Raw genomic sequence first — 14,202 nt, forward strand, 5'->3', positions numbered from 1 at the left:
CGTTCCGCGAACGCAGCCAAAAGTTTGCGAACCGCAAAGTTTGCGGTGTACCCCATTGACTTTAATGGCATAATAAATCGTTTATAGAGTTATGCATATACATGGTCTACTGGTCACATGTGTTGAATTCCTCCGAGATCCATGACTCATTCATTTTTATAAATGTGAGGTAGTCAACACTGTCGTGAGCTAGGCGAGTGCACTTATCGGTCACGATCCCCTCCTGCTGCGCTTAACGTCCTTTCAGACAGGACACTGGACGAGGGGCAAGCCAACAGTGCCATTGCAAATTGGGCAAGCTCTGGCCAGAGGTCAAGCCTGCCCATCTAGTAGTCCAGGGGTTCATCACTCCTCAGAGCGTCCACATCGGCCGTTAACCCAATGTAGTCGGACACCTGTTGGTCTAGGCTAGGGATATGCAATTAGCAGACCTCCAGCAGTTGCTAAACTACAAGTCCCATCATGCCTCTGGGTGTCATGCTTGTGGCTGTCAAAGTCTTTCTATGCCTCATGGGACTTGTAGTTCTGCAACAGTTGGAGGCCCACTAATTGCATATCCCTGGTCTAGGCGTTCCCTGATGCTGGATCCGGATGAGACCTGTCAATGGGTCGGCTGAACGAATGACCTCATATCAGAAGTCACCAACACATCTTCAAACCGCCCTCTTCTTGCAGGTGCTGTTGGATTGGTACCCGTAACTCTTTCTCTGGGAGTGGGAATTCCAGCGCACGCAAAAGCAGAATGCAGCATTTCTCGAAGCAAGGCCTGGAAGTGCTCCATTCTGACAGCCCTCTGTGACGGTGGTAACATTTCTGCCATTTTGTGTTTGTACCGGGGGTCTAAGTACGTTGCCACCCAGTACTGGTCCTTGACCCTTATGCTTTTTATATGGGGGTCCCTGTTAAAACACTGGAGCATGAAGGCCCCCATTTGCACTAAACTGGAAGCGGTGTGGTGGCCTGGCTCCTGCTCATCATCCAGGATAATGCCGTCCTCCTCTCCCCATCCACGCACAACAGGGATCCCAGAAAGGTTTAAAGCGTGCTCTTCTTGCTCCTCCTCATCCGCCCCGGCACCATCCTCCTCTGACTCCTCTTCAGACTCCTGTTGACTTGTCTCAGAGTAGCCCCCCTGGGAATTCATCCAGCATTGCAACTGCCTCATCTTCTTGCTCCTGCTCCTCCACAGCTTGATCAATGACATGACGCAATGCACGCTCCATAAAGAAGGCATAAGGTACAATGTCACTGATGGCGCCATGGCTGCGACTGACTAGTTTGGTGATTTCATCAAATGGCCGCAGAAGTTTGCATGCGTCGCGCATTAGCAGCCACTGGCGTGGTGAAAAAAAAGCAAGCTCCCAGAACCTTTTCTGCCACAGAGTTCATACAGGTAGCCGTTAACTGCACGCTTGTGCTGGAGCAGTCTATCAAGCATATAGAAGGTTGAGTGGGCAGTAAAAGTTTTATATACCTTCCCTGCCCGTGTTTGCTAGACTACGTGTCTGTGGTCAAATGTATCTTGACACTGTGTGCCAGAGATACATTCACTTGCCGCTGAACATGGCCATATAGCTCTGGGATGCCCTTCTGTGAGAAATACTTCCTTACTGGGACCTTCCATTGTGGTGTTCCAATGGCCACAAATTTTCGAAAGGTCTCCGAGTTCCCCAGTTTATATGGCAGTAGTTGGCAGGCTATCAGTTCTGACAAGCCAGCTGTCAACCGTTGGGCAAGAGGGTTATCCGGCGTCATCCTTTTATTTTATTTTTTTTATGCTCGAACATTTGGCCCACGGAAGCCTGCCTTTTTGCAGAAAAACGTGAGGACGGCATGATGGAAGGTGGAGTGGAGGACAATTGTGAGAAGAGAGAAGAAGGAGAAGTAAAAGACGAGGCTGGACGGTGAGAGCCTGGAGTGTGGCTTTGTGGGTTCCGTTGCTCCCACTGGGCTCGGTGATGGCTGCTCATGTGCCTTCTTAAGGTGGTCATCCCTAGGTGAGTGTTGGGCTTACCATGACTTATGCGTTGACTGCAAAGATTGCAGATGGCAACACTATTGTCAGCAGCGGACACGTTAAAAAAGCCCACACTGCGGAGCCAAGTGCCGGCGTCCTGGGAGCACCAGATGTGACCGTACATGGTTGATGCCTCGCTCCTGCTACATTAGCAGTCTGGTTTGTCCCTCCTGTGCAATGTAAGTTCCGCCTGCTTCTCCTCCCTATCTGCTGGTCCATATCTCCCTCTGAACTCCCCTCCTCTTCCTTTCTTGTGGGCACACAGGTGACATCACTAGACATGTCATCATCAACGTCACCTTCCCCACTGCTATAATTAGAGATCTCGGAGTAGGCAGCAACAGCGGGGACCAACCTCCTCCTTGGGCTGATCTGGGTACTGTTGTCAGTCTGCTGAGTGGCGGTCGTTGCTACCTCCTTTTCCTGATCCAATGCCAAGAATGGCTGCGCATCGGAAATGTCTTGTGATGGATCGGAAAATAATTCCTGTGACTCAAGCGAAAGGTATATGGTGGTGGTGGTGTTGGTGGTAGTGTCTTTGGAGGTGCACACAGCAGAGAGTGAAGAGGGTGCAGATCGAGAGGATGAGGAGGGTGCAGAAGAGCAAGGCTGAGTGAGCCACTCAACCAAGTCTGGTGCGTCCTTTGACGTAATCGCACGCACCTTCTGAAATTTGCCACTTTGGCTCAAGTCTGTTGCTCCTGCCCTACCCCTACCACCCCTGCGGAAGGGCCTGCCTCTTCCTCTGCCTGTCATTTTTTAAATGACCCTGTGACAAAAGTCTCTAGAGAAGTGCAGTATGTATGTGGAAAAAGGTATATAACACCCCACTTCAATCTGTTGTTTTTGAGGGCCACTGGTCTATCGCACCAGTTATATTACTTTTTTCTAATTGCGTTTGTCACTCTTTGTAGTATCGCTGCAGAACCGCTCAGCAGTCACAATGCTGCACAGTGAAAATGCACTATACTATGCTTTCTATATGTGCAAGTATTTTATATGTGTATTACACCCCTATATACTGCACACCAAATAGTACACCTATACCAGTCCTTAAAAAGATCTTTGTGGACCTAATAGTAATAGCTAGTGATTAAACAGACTGTCCCTGCTCCACACAGCATCCTGTCCCTACACTGACAAAAGACAGCTGCAGAATCGGTCAGCAGTACACTCAGCAGCACAGCAGTCAGCAGCAGTGCACCAGAACCCTATATACTGTGCACCTATACCAGTCCTTAAAAGGACCTTTTGTGGACCTAGTAGCTAGTGATTTGCAGACTGTCTCTCAGCCCGTACACTGATAAAAGACAGCTGCAGAATCGGTCAGCAATCAAGTATAATAGGCTTTCTATATTTGAAAGAAAGTAGATTATACGTGCGTTTTGGATACAAACCAGAACCACTCTGTACCTTTTTTGCTTCTGTCCCCCTGGCCAAATTAATTAATCTTCAATATGAAAGTGTGCACACTTGAAGTCAAACACTGACGCAGACACAGTTTAGTATTCAGATGGCTCTCTATTTTATTTCCTGAACTCCGGCTGATATACAATGAGCCGGATACCTTACTATCAAATCAAAAATTAGATGAATGACAGCGTGTACAAAGCACAAATTATACATATTCATTATTGTGACGAAGTATAAGCTTATTAGCTGGGTTATGTCTTAAAAAGGGAAAAGCAGACTATCGTAGCTATATAGGGTCTTGTTTTCAGCCCCTTTTTCCTCTTGGGTGTAGTCTCATGGTTCTGAAAACAGGCACAATCTTCTTTTTAACTTTGCTCTTTTTAACCCTTATGCCCCGTACACACGAGCGGACTTTTCGACATCCAAACTCCGACGGACTGAGTCCGGCGGACTATCCGATCGTGTGTGGGCTGCAACGGACTTTAGCGAAGCTAAAGTCTGACGGACTTTAGAAATGAAGCATGCTTTAAATTTTCCCGACGGAACTCCGCCGGACCCGGTCCCCTTTGAAAAATCCGCTCGTGTGTGTGCTACTCCGACGGACTAAAACCGACGCTAGGGCAGCTATTGGCTACTGTCTAGGAACTTCCTACGTCGAATCCAGTCGTACGTCATCACGTTCGACTCCGTCGGAGTTTGGTGTGATGGTGTGTGGTCAAGTCCGTTCGGTCGAAAAGTCCGCCAGAACTCCGTCGGAACTCCGGCGGAACTCCTTTGGAGGTCTGTCAGACTTAATCCCTCTCGTGTGTACGGGGCATAACAGTTTCGTTCCACGTGAAGGGGGAAGCTGGCAGACATCTTAACTGAGTATGATTAAGGTTGATAGCTGATAGTGAAAGATAAGCACTTATATCTATAAGAGTACCAGAAATAGGCATTTCACTTATAACACTCATGATCACATGCATTACACATGTACAACCCTATATACTGTACACTTATACCAGTCTTTAAAAGGACCTTTGTGGACCTAATAGTAATAGCTAGTGATTAAACTGACTGTCCCTGCTCCACACAGCATCCTTTCCCTACACTGACAAAAGACAGCTGCAGAATCGGTCAGCAGTGCACTCAGCAATCAGCAGCACAGCAGTCAGCAGCAGTGCACCAGAACCCTATATACTGTACACCTATACCAGTCCTTAAAAGGACTTTTGTGGACCTAATAGCTAGTGATTTGTGTCACTACAGTGTGTCCCTGCTCCACACATCAACCTCTCCCTAGACTGACAAAAGACAGAATGTAAAATGCCCGTCAGATCAGGTCTATTTATAAGATAGGGGGAATGTCCAATTGTCCATGTGCTGAAATGTTTAAATTGGCTGTCCTGTACCCCATGATGGATGTGTCATCATGGGTCAAAGTTTTTTCACAATGGAAACGCATATGTCCACCGCACAAACAGCGCCAGAAGTCCGCCGGTTTGGCAAACACGCAAAATTTGCCGCAAACCGACCGCCAGGCGAACCGCAAGGCCATCCCTATTTATCATATCATCACTGAGTACTGTGGTAGTGAGGTACCCCACCAGTGTTTGGACGGAGGATTCTCAAACAGGCAGGTTGAGGGGCTCCAGTTTATTTTCTTATTTGGGAGGAAACTGGCTTTTAAGTTTCCTCATTATTTGTTTACTAAAATCCGTTTTGGAATCTGGAGCCTGGGGATTTTGTAGTGATCCGGGTTGGATGAAATCCCCAGTCGTGGGTCCAGGTTTTGAGATCCACCAGCATACTGACTGATCAGGTGTGTGCTGGTCTATTTGTACACACCTGACCATGGTTCTGGGCTCCACCCTCCCGAGGAGTCCAGGCAAGCAAGGGAGAAGTGTGCCTGTCTGCACAGGTCGGTCTGTCAGAGCAGACAGAGGGTCCAAGCTGAGGTACTGGGTGTACAGGAACTCTGTTATAGAGCTGAGAGGGCTGAAGAGGGCTAAAGAGAGCCAGGTGGCTTTATATTGTTAGTTTTACTTACATTGTTGCTGTGGAAAGCTGAAACCCCTGTGTGGGCAACTCTTCTGTTATCGGACATTTTCTTTCTTTAATAAAAGTGGGCCTACAAGCCCTTAAAATGGCATATCTGGTGTGGACTCAGCTCACTGATAAGCTCTACCCTTAAGCTAAAACAACCCCCGATGTTACTAGTAGTGTTTGAATGCGGGCATACAGATGGTGAAATCCGGGTCTCTGTACCAGTAGTGAGTCATTTCAGGAACTGCTGCTAGCTGTGTGTGGCAGCCAGGCAAACTGCATTGCACAGGAGTTCAATTGATGGACTGTGTTGCATTGTGTGCAGGTAGTGCATCTGTGAGAATTTTATTTTTTTTATGCTGAGAACTGTGTAACAAGCTGCTGTGCATGTGATTGCAAGGATGAGGCAGTCAAAACACAAGAAGTTCATGTTAAATCAAGTTAAAGAGGAAGTGAGCTCAGCGTGGCCTGAGAAGATGTCTCCACCTTGGAGGGCCAGTCAAAAGGGGCCAGTGATGTGTGAGACAGTGAATGAATGGTTCAAGCGGAATCGCAAAGAGTGGGGCGCAGTGCAAGGGGCTCAGATCTTGGCCCCTGACTATATGCAACCCATGCTGCCTACAGAGGAGGTCGGGGACTTCCTTGTAAGATTTGAAAAAGTTGCTGTTAAGAGAAAATGGCCTAGGGACTGGTGGGCAAAACTGCTGCAAACCTTATTATGGACAGAGTTCCGGTTGGTTTATCATTTGATGGATGGGGACCAGGATGACTACTGCAAGTTTAAAGAGGAAATCCTTTTTAGAGGAGAGTTCCATCGCATCATGGGCTGCCAGCAATGCTCCAGGATGGGAGAAGTGTAACCGTAAGACATAGGTTTTGGAAATTCAGAGAAACATAAGGTTTTCTATCATGACCGCTTAGGGAAAGTGGTCAGCCCAGAAAGGAGAGCACATCAGCCTGAATCCTGCATGAGGTATAGCCAACCAGATTTGGAGTGCAAGTCTGCAGTTACCCCTAGCAACAGGGATCTTGTGTTACCTACAGGGGCGTCAGTGGGTCCAGAAAGGCTGCAGTGTTGCTCCATGGCCACATGGGGGAGTCAGCTTGTGGAGACACCACACCTGTGACTCAGGACACTCAAGTGAAGGCTATGACATCAGCTGCAGGAACTGGTAAGACTGTTTCAGTTTATGATGCTGAACCCAGTGAAGTGGCAGTATGTCCAGTGGGGAGATCTAAAGTATAAATGGACATAGACTTTCTGCAGTGTGCTACCCAGAGCAGTGGGGAGGTGCAGCATAAAGCCCAAATAGACGCAGGGCTAAAGACTGAAAAGGACATGGGGACTCTGCATGTGCCTGCTATGATCCAGCAGATGGCTGGGAAAATTGAGCTAGGGATGACAAAAACAGTGCTGGTACCATGTTCTCTTGTGGCAGCTGCTGCAGGATTGCCCAGGGAAACTTCCAAGGAGTTTGCAGTGATGGAGAAGAGCTTACCAGGTCAGCTATGGAGCTGCCCAAATAGGCAAGAGTGCCCCTTTACAGAGAGTGGGCGCTGTGTAGAGTCGCTCAGAGGTTATGGTGGCTCATAGACAACCCACAAAAAATGGCAGTTGTGTCTACATTCAATGAAAATGCTAATGATCGTACTGACAAAAGTGATACTATTGGTAAAGGTGATGATTGTAATGACCTTGAAATGTGTATTTCTTGTAATGTCCTATCAGAGAGTGAGGTTGGTAATGTGTTCACTACCAATGATGAGAGTAGGAGATCTCCCATGACAGGCAGAGGCACAGGATTGTCCATGGAAGTCTCATGGGGTCTCCATGTGTTGGAATCAGAGGCTGTCCAGGATGGCTCTGGTGCTATGCTTGTGGAACAAGGGGGGATTAATTCACACAGTGAGAGTGTGTGGGCACAGCCCCACAACCCTAAGCCCACGTACACACGGTCGGAGATTTTGCCAACCAAATCCGTCAGATTTTGTCCGTCGGATTTAGTCCGACGGATTGTGTCCGAAACTGTTGCATACAAACGGTCGGGCCAAGTTGGCAAAAAATCCAATCTTTCAGAACGTGATGACGTAATTTCGTTACGATGGGACTACATTCAGGCTAGTAGCCAATAGCTTTGATGTAGGAATTTGATCTGAGCATGCGTGGCCCTTGGTCCAATCAAAATGCTCTACACATGATCGGATTAGGTTCGACCGACCCAGTTGGTCGGGAAATATTTCCAACATGTTGGAAAATTGGGTCCGACGTAGATTCGGACGGAATCAGTCCGATGCATACCACACACAGTCGGATTATCTGACGACACAGTCCGATAAGACGCATTCCGACGGATTCTCCGACCGTGTGTACAGGGCATTAGTGTAATCCAGTTGGCAAGGGGTTAATTCAGCCTGCAAAAGCTGAGGGTGCAAAGCTGGAGGTGTCTGTAGAGCCACCAGAGCAAGGTGGTCAAAATGGGGTATTGCATCTTGCCTTGGTAGAGGATGCAATCTCTCAGGTTGATGTAAGTAAAAAAAATTGTCACAATGTGAGGTAGATAGAAGTGACAAGTGTACTGTTTTGGCTAGTGAATCCCAGGTTCCTGTGGGGCCTTCTAGAGCAGCTGATGGAGCGCTCGTGATGGAATCACAAGGGACTGGGATGATTGGTGCAAGGAAGTACTTGTGGCACTAGGCCAAGTGACAAGGAATTACGAAGCAATGATGTGTAACAAAGGTGTGGACAGAACACCTGCTATGCCCAATGGAGGGATCACAGAATGGCCGGTGCTCAAGGGTACATCAGCCCCTGCAAAGGTTGATGCCCTCCAGTCTGAAGGAACGGTTCTGGGCGAAGGCATGGCAGATGAGTTGTCCACAGCCCAGCAACTAAGTAATAGCATGTGTCAAGGTGACAATGTAACTATTGTTGACCTGCAGAGGCTCATTGTTGAGTTGGAGGGTAAGAGGAGACATGTGGCTGACAGTGCTCCAGGGGAGCAATGTGCAGTGATGGTGGGTACATTCAGAGAGGTGGAGGTTTCTTCCAAGGTCTCAAACTACAGGGGATGAGTCCCTCCATGTCTCGGAGGAGGGAAAGGTCCCTAAAGAGGTCACAACTTTAGACATGGAATGTTTAGAAATAACGGAAAGTTTACTTGAAATGCTGGAGTTGGCAAAAACACACTCGCTGTACACTTGGGTGTCTCCATCATGGTTGAACCAGGTGGTGCTGCGTAGTACCAATGGGTGGAGCCAGGTGGTACAGGCGGTGCTGGAAAACCTTGCCCAAGAATGGAATTGGTGGGCCCAATGTTTAATAACCACTTGGCACAGGATCTCCCAATTCCCGGTGAGGGTACTTCCAGTTGTTGACTGGTATGGAAGTCGCTCAGGGGAACTGTTGGAGATATCAGAGGTCTCTCCGCCTAGTGCAGTGACTGAAAACATCTTTGGTGGTGTGGCTGAGCAGTGGTCAGTAGAGGGTGCAGATACTGTCTCACTTGCTAGATCTCATGAAAAGGTAGGGCCCAGAACGGATGCAGCAGTAGTGGAAATGCTTTCTGTCACTGGCCAAGAGGTACAGGTTAAGGTACCCGGAGACACTGTGGAAGAAAGTGCTGAAGGTATTGGTTGCGGTAGCACTGTAATGTGTACACCAGTTGGTATTATCGCAGTAAGGAATGAGTTGTGCTTGGGTCAGTGTCATTTGTTAGGACAGGCTCCCATGGAGTGTTGGATAGTAGGTAAGGTGGAGCTTGGTAAAAGTTCCGTGGAGCATAGGCACTCGCCTGTGTGTGTTCCCTCCTCAGGACAGGTCCTAACAAACTCTGAAAAAAGCACGGATGGTATTGGAAGTTGGGATCTCAAAATTGGTGATCTGCTTATGATTGGTGCTGTTAATAATGATGTGATTTCCGTGGATAACCAGAGAATGGTATTATGACCTATAGTGAAGATAAGCTGTCAGTGAGTTGAAAGGAAGGATCAGGGAAAGCAGAGTTTCCCCAAGAAAAATGAATAAGCTCAGGGACCCAAAAAGAAGAGGGAGAAGGCTGAGGATGGGAAAATATAGGACCCTGTTAAGATCCAGAGTGGGACGTGCCTGAAAGTGCACCCGAAAAAAAGGTTGGGCCTTCGTGGCTGACAGCCAGCACAGAGGTGTCCCAACCATGATAGGTGCTGGTATTCCTTCCTCCGGATCGAAAAAAAGGGGGGGATATGTGGTAGTGGGGTACCCCACCAGTGTTTGGACAGAGGATTCTCAACCAGGCAGGTTGAGGGGCTCCAGTTTATTTTCTTATATGGGAGGGAACTGGCTTTTCATCTCCTCATTGTTTACTAAAATCCGTTTTGGGATCTGGGGATTTTGTAGAGATCCGGGTGGGATGAAATCCCCAGTCCTGGGTCCAGGTTTTGAGATCCACCAGCATACTGACTGGTCAGGTGTGTACTGGGCTATTTGTAGACACCTGACCATGGTTCTGGGCTCCACCCTCCCAAGTAGTCCAGGCAAGCAAGGGAGAAGTGTGCATATCTGCAAAGGTTGGTCTGTCAGGGCAGACAGAGGGTCCAAGCTTGTGGGCTGGAAAAGGAAGCTGGAAAAGAGTGCTGAGGTACTGGGTGTACAAGAACTCTGTTATAGAGCCGAGATGGCTGAAGCATAAGTCTGAGCAGGAGTGCTGCTAAAGAGAGCCAGGTGGATTGGCATTGTTCGTTTTACTTACATTGTTGCTATGGAAAGATGAAACCCCTGTGCTGGCAACTCTTCTGTTATTGTACATTTTCTTTCTTTAATAAAAATGGGCCAATAAACCCCTTAAAACGGCATATCTGGCATGGACTCAGCTCACTGGTAAGCGCTACCCTTAAGCTAAAACAACCCCTGATGTTACAGTACTTTGCTATATTGTTTGCAGTAATTAGCGCTACACTTTCTTTTGACTTTTTTTTCCTTTATGTTGGCGTCGACGACCCGTTTATTTTTCTGCTTGTTTCCCGAGGTGACCATCTTGGCGTCTCTCAAGAGGGTTGAGAGTGCATGAAGAGATCGCCTACGGCCGCTTCACCCTGAATGTGCCCGATCTTGTTTGATTTTGGAGGCTAAGCATGGTCAGGCCTGGTTAGTACTTGGATGGGAGACCGCCTGGGAATACCAGGTGCCGTAGGGTTTTTTTAATGTTGGTGTCGACGACCTGTTTATCTTTCTGCTTGTTTGCCGAGGTGACCATCTTGGTATTTGCCAAGAGGGTGGAGAGTGGCCAGAGAGATTGCCTACGGCCACATCACCCTGAATGCGCCCAAACTCACCTGATCTCGGATGGTAAGCAGGGTCCAGCCTGGTTAGTACCTGGATGGGAGACCGCCTGGGAATACCAGGTGCTGTAGGCTTTTTTTAATGTTGTTGGCATCGACGACCTGTTTATTTTTCTGCTTTTTTCCCCGAATGTGACCATCTTGCCGTTTGTCAAGAGGGTTGAGTGAGGCCAGAGAGATCGTCTACGGCCACATCACCCTGAATATGCCCAATCTCAGTTGCTAAGCAGGGTTGGGCCTGGTTAGTACCTGGAGGGGAGACCGCCTGGGAATACCAGGTGCCGTAGGCTTTTTTTTTTTTATGTTGTTGGCGTCGACGACCTGTTTATTTTTCTGCTTGTTTGCCAAGGTGACAATCTTGGTGTTTGTCTAGAGGGTTTAGAGTGGCCAGTGAGAGCGCCTAAGGCCACATCACCCTGAATGCGCTATTTCGTCTGATGTCGGATAGAGATGGCCTTGTGGTTCGTCTGGCAGCTGGTTCGCGGCGAACTTTGCTCGTTCGCGATTCGCCAAACCGGCGGCCTTCTGTTGCTGTTCGCGGCGGACATATTTGTTTACATTGTGAAGAACTTTGACCCATGACACATCCATCATGGGGGTACAGGACAGCCAATTGAGACAATTCAGCACATGGAGATACCCCCTACCTTTTTAAATAGATCTGATCTGGTGGCCATTTTACATTCTGTCTTTTGCCAGTGTAGGGAAAGGACGCTGTGTGGAGCAGGGACAGTCAGTCTGTAATCACTAGCTATTACTATTAGATCCACAAAAGTCCTTTTTAAGGACTGGTATAGGTGTACAGTATATAGGGTTGTAATACACTTCTAATATACTTTCTTTCAAATATAGAAAGCATATTATAGTGCACTGCAGTGCTGACCGTGACTGATTCTGCAGCTGTCATTTCTCAGTGTAGGGACAGTTTGGTGTTTGGAGCAGGGACAGTCTGTAATTCACTAGCTACTAGCTAGCTACTATTAGGTCAACAAAAGTCCTTTTAAGGACTGGTATAGGTGTACAGTATATAGGGTTGTAATACACTTATAATATACTTTCTTTCAAATATAGAAAGCATATTATAGTGCATTTCCACTGTGTAGCATTGTGACTGCTGAGCGGTTCTGCAGCGATGCTACAAAGAGTGACAAACGCAATTAGAAAAAAGTATTATAACTGGTGTGATAGACCCGTGGAACCCCAAAATGACAGATTGAAGCGGGGTGTTATATACCTTCTTCCACATATACTGCACTTCTCTAGAGACTTTTGTCACAGGGTCATTTAAAAAAAATGACAGGCAGAGGAAGAGGCAGGGGTAGGGCAGGAGCAACAGGCTTGAGCCATAGTGGCAAATTGCAGAAGGTGCGTTCAATTACATCAAAGGATGCACCAGACTTGGTTGAGTGGCTCACTCAGCCTTACTCTTCTGCACCCTCCTCATCCTTTCGATCTGCACCCTCTTCACTCTCTGCTGTGTGCACCCCCAAAGACACTACCACCAACACCACCACCACCATATACCCTCCGCTTGAGTCACAGGAATTATTTTCCTATCCATCACAAGACATTTCCGATGTGCAGCCACTCTTGGCATTGGATCAGGAAGAGGAGGTAGCAGCAACCGCCACTCAGCAGACTGACGACAGTACCCAGATCAGCCCAAGGAGGTTGGTCCCCACTGTTGCTGCCTACTCTGAGATCTCTAATTATAGCGGTGGGGAAGGTGACATGATTATGTGTCTAGGGATGTCACGTGGGTGCCCACAAGAGAGGAAGAGGAGGGGAGTTCAGAGGGAGATATGGACCAGCAGATAGGGAGGAGAAGCAGGCGGAACTTAGTTTGCACAGGAGGGACAAACCAGACTGCTAATGTATCAGGAGTGAGGCATCAACCATGTACGGTCACATCTGGCGCTCCTAGGATGCCGGCACATGGCTCCACAGTGTGGGCCTTTTTTAACTTGTCGAAATGGGAACAGAGGGGCGCCAGACTGTGTGCAGTATAAATCATATATTTAATAAAAACAAGTAGTAACTCACAGGTTAAATTAGATGAGTTCAGTATGTGGTGAAAATCGCCAGTCCTGGAGTCTCATAAAAGTCTTCCCTTTGCAGCCTGGGACACTGGTGTGATCTTACAGGGATCCAGAGAATGCTGGGAACCAGGAGGCAGGAAACAAGAAGCAGCTGGTCGTGACTTCACAGGAACAGGAAGTGTGATTATTCACAGTGGCAAGGAATGGTAATGCATTTCGAAGCTACTGATGAAGAAGCTGTAGCTTCGAAATGCATTACCATTCCTTGCCACTGTGAATAAGCACACTTCCTGTTCCTGTGAAGTCACGACCAGCTGCTTCTTGTTTCCTGCCTCCTGGTTCCCAGCATTCTCTGGATCCCTGTAAGATCACACCAGTGTCCCAGGCTGCAAAGGGAAGACTTTTATGAGACTCCAGGACTGGCGATTTTCACCACATACTGAACTCATCTAATTTAACCTGTGAGTTACTACTCGTTTTTATTAAATATATGATGTATACTGCACTCAGTCTGGCGCCCCTCTGTTCCCATTTCTACACAGAGCTCATCGCTTCACTCAAAGGGAGCTGCCTCCAGGTGCTAATCATACATCGGATCATTTATGGACATTATGTTTTAAACAAATGTTTTAATATCATGTGTTCTTATTCACACACATTTTATGTATACCTATATTCCAGTTGCTATATAATTTTATGTTATCACCATATCTAGCGCCGCTGTTCACCCCTGTTTTTTTAACGTGTCCGCTGCTGACAATAGTGTTGCCATCAGCAGCCTTTGCAGTCAACGCATAAGTCGCGGTAAGCCCAACACTCACCTAGGGACGACCGCCTTAAGAAGGCACATGAGCTGCCATCACCGAGCCCAATGGGAGCAATGGAACCCACAAAGCCACACTCCAGGCTCTCACCGTCCAGCCTCATCTTCTAATTCTCTTTCTCCTCTCCTCAGATTGTCCTCCACTCCACCTTCCATCATGCCATCCTCAACATTTTTCTGGGAAAAGGTAGGCTTCCGTGGGCCAAATGTTCGAGCGTAAAAAAATGACGCCGGATAACCCTCTTGCCCAACGGTTGACCACTTTCTTGTCAGAACTGATAGCCCGTCATCTACTGCCATATAAACTGGTGGACTCTGAGGCCTTTCAACAATTTGTGGCCATTGGAACACCACAATGCAAGGTCCCAGGAAGGAAGGGTTTCTCACAGAAGGGCATCCCAGAGCTATAGGACCATGTTCAGCGGCAAGTGAATGTACCTCTGGCACACAGTGTCGGTGCCAAGATACATCTGACCACAGACACGTGGTCTAGTAAACACGGGCAGGGAAGGTATATAACTTTTACTGCCCACTGGGGGAACCTTCTGACGGCCGTCAAGCATGTA

At 47.8% G+C, this 14,202-nt stretch overlaps 3 pseudogenes; all 3 read left to right on the forward strand.

Moving 5' to 3' along the window:
- The first annotated feature begins 10,510 nt into the window (after positions 1-10,510).
- LOC143949521 (5S ribosomal RNA) lies at positions 10,511-10,629 on the forward strand (annotated as a pseudogene).
- A 101-nt stretch (positions 10,630-10,730) lies between these two features.
- LOC143946595 (5S ribosomal RNA) lies at positions 10,731-10,849 on the forward strand (annotated as a pseudogene).
- Positions 10,850-10,955: 106 nt separating this feature from the next.
- LOC143950011 (5S ribosomal RNA) lies at positions 10,956-11,064 on the forward strand (annotated as a pseudogene).
- Positions 11,065-14,202: the final 3,138 nt, after the last annotated feature.

Source organism: Lithobates pipiens, unplaced genomic scaffold (genome assembly GCF_037356315.1).
Source record: "Lithobates pipiens isolate NorthernLeopardFrog02 unplaced genomic scaffold, aLitPip1_a1.2 Scaffold_30, whole genome shotgun sequence".
Classification (NCBI taxonomy): Eukaryota; Metazoa; Chordata; class Amphibia; order Anura; family Ranidae; genus Lithobates; species Lithobates pipiens.